Here is a 12,521-nt window from a genome sequence, read left to right as displayed (position 1 = left end):
AAGCAGTTGCACAAACAATACAAAATAGAGACAACAAAGACAGAGAAAGAAGGCAGAAAATTTGCATCCACTCTGGACCATTAAATTTAGAAGCGAATATTTCTTTATCATACCAATCTTCCTTAAGCTGGTTACTGTGTATGACCTGATACAATGATCATGGTCTGAAACAACGTTTCTTGTTGATGAAGAGCATTTTATATGATATTCAGTATGTGCTCCTAATGAGACAGAAAATGCATAATCGTAATCTTTCTTTGTCCTATCAAGAATCTTGCTCAGTATATAAGATTTTCTTAATCAATGAATAAGCTTCAATTTTTTAAAATAAAATATTGGATTTTAAAACTCCCATGAGTCTTTAAACATCTATGTTCCTTTAACTCCAAAAATTCCAATCCTCTGATTTTTACAGATGGAAACAAAGTCCCCGGAGAGGTCAAGTGATTTTTTTCCAGATCCCCCAGCTAATTAATCAGTGGTAGACTTAAATCTATGTCTTCTGACCACAGAATACTATGCATTCTAATATGCCATTGCTTCACCACTTGCTAAATATCCATCCTTTGATAAATAAAGCATTTGTTAAGTTATACTTGAATAATAATGTTTGGTTCAAAACATTATTATTTGTAAAGGCATTGTTTGTGAAGACAAACATATATAAGTTCTTTACAAGCATATTCAGTCTAACTGTGAATTACTCTCTTTTCATTGAATCACTTCCTAAATTTATATCCATCAGAGTAAAATAATTTCTTAAAAAGTAAATAATTTTTAGCTTTAATTTTTTTAATGTTTATTTATGTTTTGAGATGGAGACAGACAGAGCATGAGTGGGAGAAGGGCAGAGAGAAAGGGAGACACAGAATCCGAAGCAGGCTCCAGGCTCTGAGCTGTCAGCACAGGGCCCTATGCAGGGCTCGAACCCATGAACTATGAGATTATGACCTGAGCCAAAGTTGGATACTTAACTGACTAAACCACCCAGGCACCCCATAGCTTTTTTTTTAATCAATAAAACTGGACCCAGTTATTCTTACTATCTTCCAATATTTAGATATTTTTTCAGTTGCTTATAGAAAGAAAAAGATATTTTGAAGGCACTACATAAGACATTATTATAATGGAACTTGGTTCTTAAAGAAATGAAACAGATCCATAACCAAACTCTAGTCTAAGTGTCACAGGCTGACATTTGTGCTCCAAAGATTACTTTGAAATTTTCAATTTTATTTAAGATTGTGTTCTCTGCACATGCTGTTACAGAAAAACTTAAAAAATATCTTGAAAATTTCATAACATCAAGGAAGAATGTAAAATCTCCAATTTTAATGTGATAGTTCATTTTAACACTGAGTAAATAAGTCTAGATTCCTTACCTATAGAGAACAAACTATGGGTTGCTGGAGGGAAAGTGGGTGGGAAGATGGGCTAGATGGGTGATGGGCATTAAGGAGGGCACTTATGATGAGCACTGGGTGTTATATGTACGTGATGAATCACTAAATTCTACTCCTGAAACCAATACTACACTACATGTTAACTAACTTGAATTTAAATAAAGTCATGGAAATAAAAAAAAAAAAGTTATCTGAAATATAAAGAGACAGGATCTTTCTATGGAAAATGAAAAGTATATACTTAAATTTCTTTAATGTTTTATTTTATTTATTTTTAAGGAGAAAGAGACAGAGCAGGAGCAGGGGAGGGACAGAGAGAGAGGGACACACAGAATCCGAAACCGGATCCAGGCTCTGAGCTGTCAGCACAGAGCTTCGTGCAATGCTGGAACTCAGGAACCGTGAGATTGTGACCTAAGCCAAAGTCAGACGCTTAACCAACTGAGTCACCCAGGTGCCCTTAAAAGTATATGTATGGAAAACAATTTGACAATAAAATATTATGGAAAAAAAGATTTAAAGAAAAGTATATACTTTTAAAGACAGACTTTAGGGGTGCCTGGGTGGCTCACTTGGTTGAGCATCTCTCTTTGGTTCAGGTTTTGACCTCATGATTCCTGAGTTCCTGCCCCCATGTCAGGCTCTGTGCTGACAGTGCAGAACCTGAAGCCTGCCTTGCATTCTGTCTTTCTCTCTGCTTCTCCCCCATTCATATTCTCTCTCTTTCTCTCTCTCTAAAAAATAAATAAACATTTAAAATTTTTAAAAAAATACAGACTTTAAAGTATGTTGTATTACTTTTTTTAGGGGACTGTAGATTCATTTACTCTATGTTTCTGAACTAAAAAAAATGCAATCTAATAAGGGCAAAGGATGTAACCTGTGATTAAATTCTAAAATTTGTGAAGTTCAAAGTTGCATTGGCCATGATATAACTAGGTATCCCTGCCTGAGAATTTACCCAATGTTTAGGGAAACACATGTTATGACCAGTCTCGCTCATGCATTTCCCACTGTGTGTATGCTTTTAGGGGAAAATGAACACCAGGGTATAAATCTGATTCAAAAGACCAAGTGATGAGGATACAAATATGCTTATATCGGTCATGGTTTACCAAGTGAAGCAGACCTGGGAAGACCACTCTGGAGTAAGAGATTTGTTATAAGAATTAGATCTTTAAAAATAGTGGGAGTAGCTAGGGAAGAAAAGCTCCCACAGGGGGAGTTAAATAACCTAGGACAAATCGATAACCATATTTGGCACAAGTGAAAGGAAACTTCCCAGGACACCTGGAATCTAGGAATGTTCAGCTGCTGTCATTGCCCCGCAAATTGTGGGCGACTGTCGGCATCTGTGGAAGGATGTCAGTGCTTCACAGCTATGGTCTCTCCGAGTTTTGGCAAAACGTCTGTGGTCTGAGGTGGGCTTGGTTTTGCTACTGATCATTGGGATTCATGAATGGGAAGGAGTGTTGGCATTGAAGCTGGGATGGGTGAGGACAGCTACCCCCTGCCACATTCCAGGTGGCAGTTTTTCTCACCACCCCTAAGAAATGATTACCTCTCATAAGGTCATGGCAACGCCTTCATTTTTGCCTTCCAAATCTAGTACAGTCTCACTCTGACCAACTCTTGCCAGGAACCACAGAGGAAAGGGCATTCTGGAACATTCAGTTCCTAGGGTCTGATGATCTGCATAGTGCCCAGGAGTGAAGGGGATATTTTGAGCATGTTGATATACATTTTTTTTTTCTGTTTTGAAGCTATTTTTAGGAGGGGGTCAGCCAGGGAGGGAGAGAGAATCCCAAACAGACTTCATACCCAGTGCAGAGCCCCATGCAGAGCTTGACCTGGGATCATGACCTGAGGGAGAATCAAGAGTTGGAGGCTTAACCAACTGAGCTACCTAGGCACACCCCTGAAGGTGATTACTTTTATTGAGATATAATTGACATATTAGTTTCAGGTGGGCATCATCATGATTAGATAGCTGCATATATTGTGAAATGACCACCTGCAAAAAGTCTAGGTAAGAAGAAAGTATGTCATATGTATACCGAGACCATGAGTAGCACTGCATGGCTATGGGACTCTCAGTGTTCTAGAAATCCCTATAACTGGGAACAGATGTTTCTGTAAATGGCATGTGAGAACACTGTTTTAATAATGATGTTAGGGGTAAAAAAGGATGGCGATTCAATACTCAATTATGTTTGTGAAATGTAGTGTTAAAAAAGGTTTAAACAACATTTAATAAAAAATAATGCTGAGAGAATTTAATATTTATTTTGATTTAATAAGAAAATAGCATGAAGAATTTTGTTAAATTATTTGTCTATGTAACTCTTAAGCATTTTTTTCTCCTTAAGTAACATCTCCAAGAACAAAGAAGGAAATGTTTCCATAGGCTGAAAAATCTGGTGTAAGTTTTCACCTACATTTTTTTATTTCCCTGTGTTTTAAAGGTAAATTATCTTTTTTGACATGGAGGATGAGGATGGTTGATGACTTTTCACAATACACAATCATCTGACAATTGTGGATGCCTAGGAAGCAATGAATGGATAGTTTAATGCATAAAAATGATCTCTAAAGGTTATTTTTAATTAATCAGCATTTTTAAAAAAGTTCCAGAAGATAACTGCAGAGTGGGATTCTTTCTTTGTCCTTGATTCGTGATATTCCGATGACTTTGCTCTGGGGAAGTGTTGGCAGAATCATGCTGCAGTCAATCATAAAACCGTCACAAAATGTCCATGTTAATGACCAACTTCTAATCACATTGTGGATCATTTTAGCCGAAGACAGAGATGTGGTTTGAGATAAAATTACTCATGAAATTGGTTTTAAGTGAAACGATATACTTTTGTTTATAAAGTCAAATTTTAATTTTATCTTCATATTTTTATTTTAACAGCAGACAACTCACATTTCACAGTCTAGAAAGACATTTAGCATTGACAAGCTTTCCTAATATACTATCTAAATAGCAAGTTGTGTGAAGACTGCAATGTCTTAAAAAGCCTTTCTTATATAATAACCCCAATCAAGTGTAAATGAGAACTCAGAAGTGGCACCATGGGCAGAGATATAAAAACCATCAACACTTTGAAGCAATTTAGGTAGTTTCTATGCATAGATCAAAATGAGTGTTTATAACATTGATGCTATGAAAATATTGCAAGAGTACTTAGATTAGAAAAATGAAAAGAGATGTGAATAAAATGCATATAGATAAAACATTGCCAGTGCTTTTATATTTGCAATAGGATTGATTATTTGTTCTATGGATATTCAATGGCTGTGTTCAACTTCTATCAGGCCCTCTCTGTACTCTTCAGTTTTATCTGCCCCTTCTATTGGTTAAAAACTGCTATTAAAATAAAATTAGCTTGTTGAATATCAAAATTAAAATATATATCATATGTAGTAATATATTTACACTTGTAATAGTCACACATAATATATACAGTACAATATTATATAAACATTTGTGTGTGCTGTGCATGGCATATTTGCATGAACTTGGATATAGTAAAGGGATCTGAGATTGAGATAAGGTGGTATTTCCTATATGGTAGACCCATGCTAAACATTTATTCTATGATCTTTCTGAAAATTTATATATCATTTTTAGTTAAGCTACATCTTGTAGCAGAGAAAATTAACTTTTGAAAGTAGGCCAGAAATGCCAGTAAGGAAAGTTCACTGGATTTCTCTGAAGAACTCTTCCCTGAAGAATTAATACTATTATGATTTGAAAATGTATTTAAATCTTCCTAACTGAATGAGAGAAAACCCACTGGAAAGAAATGCTAATCAGAATTTCCCAATCAAAACTAACCTAATACAAAACAATAGTTATCAAGATATGTGTGCAGGAAATATATTTGGAGATGCTATTTCATAGTGAAATTAGATACTTAATTTTTACAAGATTTTAAGAGAATTAAAAAGGAGATCCCTAGAGAAATAAAGGGAGAAATTCCTTGATGAGGAAAAGAAGCCCAATTTTTTATTGACTTCATTTTCAATAAACTGCTCAACATATTCATTAGAGGATAAGAAGAAATATTTTACCACTTATGGGTATAGGTAATAAAGAAGACTAAAAGATAAAGTGGATCAATTCAATCAGATCATTTTCTGTCACATGAAGCCAGAGATAGGTGCGTGGAATGTAGGTCAATTAGCTGATGCAATTACATAACAACCTAGATTCCTTCTCTCTTGAACTCACCTTCTCAAAGGTGTTGTACTGACCAAGGGATCAAGGCCATCTTGCCTACATGATGTCTGTTTTACAATTAGTGAGAAGGGAAACAGAGTTAGTTCCTTCAAGTCACTTGGAGTCTAAAAACAATTTCCATTAGAAAGATTTGACCTTGAACAGACACCTCTCACTTCTGCTCATCTTTCAGTGGCTGGAGTTCACTGTCATGCTGCCACAGACAGTTTCAATGGAGGCCAAGGATTGCATTCTCCAAATTAGGTCACCATGTGCCCAAGCTACATCAATGTGCAGAGACCACGAGAGGCTCTGTGGCTGAAGAAACGTGGACATAATGCATGTCTGGGAGGCTTAGCAATCTGCCTCAGGACACTATGCATTTAGTTTCACTAATGTAGCCTCACTTGCACAAGGCTCTGGTCCACTGTGGATGCATTCAGGAAAATAAAATCTTAAAGAAGGAAGTACTTTTTTTTCACCCAAAGTGAATTGTATTTAGTGTGTTTATATAGAAATTATTATTTCTGATACTGGCTTAGCCAAAACTAATCCTCATGGATTAGTTTTGTTGGTATGCATTGTTTCTTTTGTTTATTTGTTTGGACTATTTTTAATAAAGTTTGTATTATTTGTCTGGTGTGGCCATTGAAGCTTTTCCCAGTTAGCTTCATAGTTGGCTCTTGATTGGACAGAGATTTTCATAAACACCAGGCAACTCTTGCCTTATCCTTCACTTTCTTCTGATACAGATCCTGAAGGTCAGCCAGAAATGAGAGATTAGGGCCTTAAATATTTTCTGGGCATATGCAAGGTCCTTTATATTTATGTGGCCTCCTAAATTTCCATAAATACATTAGAGTTTTTCAAAGTCCACTATGGACACCTGCTTCCCAAATTTGTCTTTTTAACATTTTTGGTGAATCTTTCATTATTCACAGCTGTTTTTGCTGCTTCAAGCTTCTGTGATGTTAAACAATTGCCAGTGATTATTTTTGACAAATGCCCTTGGGATTCCTCTTTTTGCTGAGAGCATACACTGAGTCATGTCAGTACAGAGAAACCCTAAGAATAGAGGTCTTTCAAGGACCTTCCACACATGCCAGATAGTGATTCTTTCCTGGGCTTGGGACTTTTGAGGATCTTCAACCCTGATCTGTCCCTTTCAGTGGCTGTTAAGCTGCTAGGCTGCTGGTTTTTATACTTACCATATTGCAAGGCTGTTTGTTTTCAAGGATACCAAAAATATTTCAAGAGGGAAATGAAAAGAATTATGGCTAGTTAAAACACCACAAAACGTGTTCTTTTCACTGAGATCTAGCCATTTTTTTCTTGAATAAACTATTCCAGGATTATTACAAACTTTTGTTTGATTTCCAGAGTTTAAACAAGGTTGACTTTGAACTGTTTTGGACAATATTTTCAAAACTTTTATGAAGGATTAGACCTTTGGAGGGGGTCTTTAACCTATTTTTTGACATCTGGTTGTTATACTTTGACACTTCTTCTGCTTAAATCACATATAAATAACTAGTTACCTTGGTCATCTTTACTGTCTTTGAATATATCAACTTATTTCAGAAATAAGAAAACTGGTAATCTGTTTGAATCTTTACCAGTCTTTTTTATCCTTCCCCACAGGTTGAATACATAACACAACTATGTTGAACTCAAGCATGATCATATGGCTTTTTAGATTAATCACATGTGAGCTGAAGAGTGCTTATCACATGTTGGAAGGCATGTTAAGGGCCAGTGTATAATTTCCATAGCCCTATTCCATCCCTTCCTCCATGAGCCTGGGTATAAACTATGTAGAAGCTACACCATGGGTCTTTGAGTAAAGATGTTAGGGAATGATCCATATCTTTCCATTGATGGACCCTTAGAATAAGCCATTGAGATTTTGAGGTTTGTTGATGCAACATAATGCAACTTATTGAAATTGATATAGTAGCCTGCAGTAATATATACGTATGTTCAATAAATTCCTGGCATTTGCTTTATGACAAGGTTGCTTATCCTTGGTACAGTTCACAGAGCTTTTGTTGCCCATTTAAAAAAACAACTACTTCATTGCTTCTTTATAGTCAGTGAGCTGCACTTGATAGTTTATCCAAGATACTGAAATATCCTGTACCTTCTTTGAAAAGTGATAAATGAGGATCCTAAAGGCTATTTGTATTTATTTCTAAGAACAATGTGTTGTTGCACTTTCATCTCTGAGAGTGGGAATAAAGCAGGTATGCATGTTTCACTAGATGGGAGATTGAAAATTCCTAACTCTGCATTTCCTTTTCCTCCTTCCAAAAAACATAACAGTAATGCCTCTCTTATGTCCCATTCAGGGATGTTATAAGAAAGCATATGTGAAATGGTTTAAAAAGTTTAGTGATATCTAAGTGGAAAGCAAAGATATGATGACTCAGATATGTGTAAATCTTCAAATGCTCACCTCAAATACCCACCCTGTTTTCATAGGGGACTTTAGACTAGGTGTGGTCACAACACAAAAAGGTATTCTGTTAGGAACCAATGTGAGAACCCGTCTTTCAAGTCCCTGTATTATGCAGACCGAGTCTGATGTTCTGGAGATTTAAATGACTTTCTCAAGCAACTGAACTGGCAAACACCTAATCCATTATGAAACCAAGGCCTTCTAGATCCCTGGCAAGTTCTGGGCAGTATTTAGGGGGAAAATGATAATATGCAGTACTACATATCTACATATGATATATATGTATGTATGTATATGTACAATGTATATGTATATATCATATCATATCATATGTGATTATAAACACATAGAGAGTCCAAAGTCAGATAATGGGGAGATGAGCTTGGCAGAAGGACCAGAATGTGTCTCAGACCAGAGAAGAAATAACAGTCCATGAAGTGAGGGTATTTAACATTTCTAAGTCGCCATTATAGTTGTAAAACAGAGACGGGACTTCGCAGAGAATTCAAGTTTGAAAGTTGTTGGTGATGTGTTTTCCTTTAAGTTAATTAGAAAACTGACTGCTTTTTCTTTATGAAAATCTCTCCTTCACTTCGCATTTAATAGCATCTTGTTGAAGGGAAGAATGTATGTGTCACTTCTGCCAGTTAAGGGTAAATTCGTTTTAATTTAATTAAATAAAAGTTTAAGAAAATAGTGTCTTGCAGTTAAACCAAGCCTTCCTCCATATGCTTATTGCAATGAGTATTAGGTAACCTCTATTTAAGGCAATGTGCCCCATGTATTTCTTTGGACAGGACATGTTGAATTGACTATCCCTCTAAATATTCACATTAGTGTATTACCTGAGTGTTTCAGGTATTTACCAATCAAGTAGGTAGATAGCTTGCATGGTGACATGGAAAAAAGTATCTGAAGATGGCCGACTCATGATCCGCCCCGAGCTACTCTCCCACCACTAATCTCCGATTTTCCACCATTACTAAAAAACAGCGAATGATTCTGTCCCGCCCTATTTTGAAACATGGCCTGAGGGAATTCCATCACTTGTTTTCCCTACTTAATGTTGTTTTAATTTAGTATCTTCTGGGAAAAAAATTAGTGTTGTTAGACAGGGAGGGACTAGGTGAGTATTCGCCTCTGGCTCTGTTTTTCTCAGGGGATTTCCTGTGGCTAAGAAGCCTGGGTGAATTTTATGATGCAGGCTCTGTGCACAAAGCAGTCATCATGCCTGGGAGAGTACTGAGGAGACAGACGCTCACACTAAAGGGAAACCCTGGGGATCCTGGTGACTAGTCTCTCCCCTAAGCACATAACCAGTGTATCAGAGCGTCCTTTGAAACAACACACACATGGATCTCACTTCTCTGGTTTTTACCATTTCACGAGAACATTAGGCTGAAATCTGCCTTTGACGTTTCCTGGGGTTGCATCTCAACTGCGGGCAGATTCTTTGATTCCTTATGCAGCCTCCTTCAGAGAGCTTGTAAAACCAGATCAGAAATACCCATGTGGCAACACATTTAAGCTGTCTTATTAGACACAACTTTGCAAGTGGCTTTGCCACTGTTTGTTGCAGAAGCTTGAACAAGAAACCTATTTGCACACACAGTGTGCTACAAAGCCCAACATGATCTTTCCCAACTTAAAACGCTGCCTTGTAAACAGTCTCCAAACACCTGTCTGCCTGGACACCATCAACTGTGACTGACGATGAATGTCTACTTGACACTTGGAACACAGATTTGTAAATTTCTTGGAGATATTAGTGTGTTAAAGGCTTGAAAGCAGACCCTGCACTTTATTTTGAGTAGGACCGTTCTCTCTCTTCAGTGAAGCCCATGTAAATAGATTTTCTGATGAACTCTGACAAGCGGGATGCTTCTGTTTCAGTTGTAGGAATTTAATTTTCAGCTTTGTTTCCAATTGCTCTTACATGCTGTGTGCTACCTACTGAAAAGATAGATGCCATGTGTATTTTCCAAACCTTCTTAAATAAATTATGTGGCTTAACTAAATAGTCCTTTTAAAAATGCACAGTGCAGCATCAAAGACCAAGCAATAGGTGCACTGCTAATTGGATGGTAAGTGATCTCCTGTAATTCCATTCATAGTGTATGTGAAGATGGTATGAGAAAGACAGTAACCTGCCATTGGCATTATAAACTGCCTAAAGAGGTTATTCTCCAGTGTTTAAAGTCAAATTAATACTTTGACTTGTAAATGAACAAGTAAATATTAAGAAATTAACAGCTATGCCAGCTGAAGCTCTAAAACAGGATTCAGAAAGCTGTGTGGAATTCTGGAACTGTGGAATACAGATACCAATTTTCAAAATGTTTTTCATGTGTTGCCCAAGAAAAAGTACTCTGACATTTCAAGTAATGCAATGAGCATTGACAGGTCAAGTGTCTAGTAGTTCTCTCCCTATTCATTTCTAATATAGTATCTTATTATTCCCAGTCAATTAATTTGTTGAGTTGTGTTACCTTCTAGACACTGTTATAGGCACTTCTGCTATCTAGCGGAAACACAGAAAGACTCTTAGAACTATTGAACTTAAGTTTTTGTATGACAATAAATAAGAACTATGATACAGAAATAAATTTTGTGGTACAGAGATGTAGAAGATGATAATTGCTGTGGCCCAAAGAAACCCAGCAATAACAGGGGACCTTTTCATTACTAAATAAAGATATTGGACTTCTTTGAAAAGATCTAAAGAATATGATGGGATTAAGCAATGGTTTAATCCAGCGAAGAGTTTACCACGTAAAGGAAACTGAGTACAAAGGTGTAAATGCTCATAGGAATATGGTGCACCTGGGTGGCTCAGTTGGTTGAGCTTCCAAATTTAGCTCAGGTCATGATCTCACAGTTCGTGAGTTTGAGCCCTGCGTTGGGCTCAGTGCTGACAGCTCAGAGCCTGGAGCCTGCTTCAGATTCCATGTCTCCCTCTCTCTCTGACCCTCCCCTGCTTGCAATCTCTCTCTCTCTCCCACCCTCCCTCTCTCTCTCTCTCTCTCTATCTCTATCTCTCAAAAATAAATTTTTAAAAATTTTATAAAAAGGAATATGCCTAATATGTTGGAACAACAGCAAGGAAGTGCTGACTAGCTGGCTGGGGGCAAGGTGAAGGGCAGCTAAGTGAATTGTAGGAGATGAGATTAGAGAGATGATATATATGGATAGAGAGCTCATGCAAAATCTTGTAGGTTATTGTAAAATCTCTGGCTTTCACTCTGAATGAAGTTTAGAGCTATTACAGGATTTGAGCAGAGAATCAGACTTACATGTTTAAAATTCTGGCTTCTGTTGGAGGCAGAGACAAACTAATCAGGAGTCTATTTTGGTAGTCCATTTGAGAAAAGATAGTGATTTAGACCAAAGGGTGGCAGTGTAGGTGGTAAAAAGTGCTCAGCTTCTGGACATATCTTGGAGGTCAATCTAACAGAATTCCTAACTGATTGAATTCAATTGTGAGAAATCAAGAATGACCAGAAGCTATACACAGGAGTGGAATTGCCATTGACCAAGATGAATAAAACTGAGCATCAAACAAATGTGGCAGAACAGGGCACTTAGGAGTTTCCTGTTGGAAATGTTGGGTTGAGATATCTGCAATCCTTTGTTTAGAAACCAGTGGTATTAATAAGGACTTGCATTTCAGGGGCAAGTTGTGGGCTGTACATATACAATTAGAAATAAAGATGGAATTTGAAGTAATGATACAAGATGAGATTATAGGGTGGTGAATATAGAATAGAAAGAAAAGGAAATAGAAGGAAATAAAAGGTGAAGGGTGAGGAGCAGAGAGAGTAGAGGAGAGGAAGATATAGGAGGGGAGGAGGGGAGAAAAAAGGATTGAGTCTTTATGAAGTAATATTTCATTGTAAAGATGACTACTTGCCAAAGAGATTGAGGGCCCTATGAGATAAGAAAAAACTGCAGAGATAACCTGGAAACTGTTAAGAGACTGATAAAATGTGTTGGATGCAAAGCAGTTCAAGCAATGTAGTGACTAATAATTGATCACTGGATTTCATACATAGAATTTATTGGTAATTTGACAGGAGCAGTTTCAGGGACATGATGGTAGCAGAAGAAGTGAGAATTGCTACATGTTTCTTATCTCTACCTATACTCAGCAAAGCAGAAGAATATGGAAAATAGACAATATAAGACCAACAGGAGGGAAATTTGGGGGAAAATGTCCTTCCATAGATTATAGTAGATGGGACCTCCCTATAGAGGAAGCACTGGCTTTCATTTGATCATACATACTGATTAATGGCCAGTCAGGTTGTAAAGATAAAAGAGGATGTTATGTAGGAATGTATGATACTGAGACTGTCAACTTTCTCTATTGACTGGTTCAGTGAAGTCAGAAGAAGGGCCACTAACTGAAAGCAAGGATGGGGAGGGTGTATGG

This window comes from Suricata suricatta, chromosome 9 (assembly GCF_006229205.1).
Source record: "Suricata suricatta isolate VVHF042 chromosome 9, meerkat_22Aug2017_6uvM2_HiC, whole genome shotgun sequence".
Taxonomy (NCBI): domain Eukaryota; kingdom Metazoa; phylum Chordata; class Mammalia; order Carnivora; family Herpestidae; genus Suricata; species Suricata suricatta.
Note: the sequence above shows the minus strand (reverse complement) of the source record.